Source organism: Belonocnema kinseyi, chromosome 6 (genome assembly GCF_010883055.1).
Source record: "Belonocnema kinseyi isolate 2016_QV_RU_SX_M_011 chromosome 6, B_treatae_v1, whole genome shotgun sequence".
In the NCBI taxonomy this organism is placed as follows: domain Eukaryota; kingdom Metazoa; phylum Arthropoda; class Insecta; order Hymenoptera; family Cynipidae; genus Belonocnema; species Belonocnema kinseyi.
The window spans coordinates 99,809,090-99,810,466 of record NC_046662.1 but is presented as its reverse complement, the minus strand read 5'-3'; positions in this window follow the sequence as shown (position 1 = coordinate 99,810,466).

The window sequence follows — 1,377 nt, the reverse complement described above, 5'->3', positions numbered from 1 at the left end:
AAATATCTATGTTTTTCAATGCAACAGGCAGGAGGACAAAAGTCCTAACAGTTAATGTATACAATTTTTGACTTTAGTCTTCAATTTTGTATTTGAATACCAATGCGGGGGCTGTTTTTGTAACGATTAGGGGTGAACAATAATTTTGCTCCTTAGTTATGCTTTAGAAAAATCGTATTTATGGTTTACAAGTGCTTTTCATCTTGATTTTTTTCTTTTTAAATACGTTTCTGCAGCACAGGGGGTTGCTTTTTACAATAAGGGTTGATTTTACAAAAGTGTTTAATATCACATTTGAAATCAAAAAAATAGCAACAAAATCTAGCCTGGTCATCTTTTCAATACTTTTTTTTAATACTTTTTTTCGTCACAGGGGCTATTTTTTAAAAATAAATGTTGAATTTATAAAAGCGATTCATAGCTTATTGTGAAGAAAAAAAATAACAAAAAATCTAGCCTTGTTATTTTTTTAATACTTTTTTTTAATACTTTTTTGCATCACAGCGACTTGTTTTTTAACTAAAGGTTGACTTTACAAAAGCGATTCGTAGCTCATTGTGAAGCAAAATAATAGCAAAAAAATCTAGCTTAGTCATTTTTCAATACTTTTTTCTATTACAGGGGGTTGTTTTTTAAATAAGGGTTGACTTTACAAAAGCGATTTATAGGTCATTGTAAAAAAAATAGGAACAAAATCTAACCTAGTCATTTCGCTTAATTGATTTATTTCTAAATGATTTTTGTAGAGGGCGCCGCTGAGTTGCCGGCAAGCTAACGCCGCCCTATTTTTTCGAAAACTAATGGAGAAAAAAAATTTTTTTAATAGCAAAAAAATATGAATTATATAACATTTTTCTTTCGTTAGTGGTGCCGCTGAGTTGCCTGACCTGTTGAAAGATAGTTGGGATCCCGAACAATAAGTGGGGTCCTTATGGATAGGTGGTAACTGATAAGACAGCTGGTGTTTCAAGGAACAAGTAAGTCCCATGAGGTCACATGGGATAAGGAGGGTACTGTGGGCGAAGTAGGGGTACTGTGGGATAGTCGGCGTTTTTAAGGATAATTAGATTCCCGAGCGATTGAGAAGGTCTATGAAATGGTCGGGGTCCTGATCGTTAGATGGGGTTTGAGGGATAGGTAAGATCCCAGTGAATAGGATGGCAGGATAGACAGATAGGGGTCCCAGAGGCCTTCCAAATTTGAAAAGACTGACGAACGACTGACGAACATCCGACATACAAAAATCGTAATTTTGAATTAATTTCTTTACTGACAGCTTTCTGTGTTCATTTAAATATTATATGCAATTTTAATTAGGTAGTTCTTGTCAACAAAAAAGACAAATTCTCAGGAAAAAGTGATAAGTTAGCTAAGTAA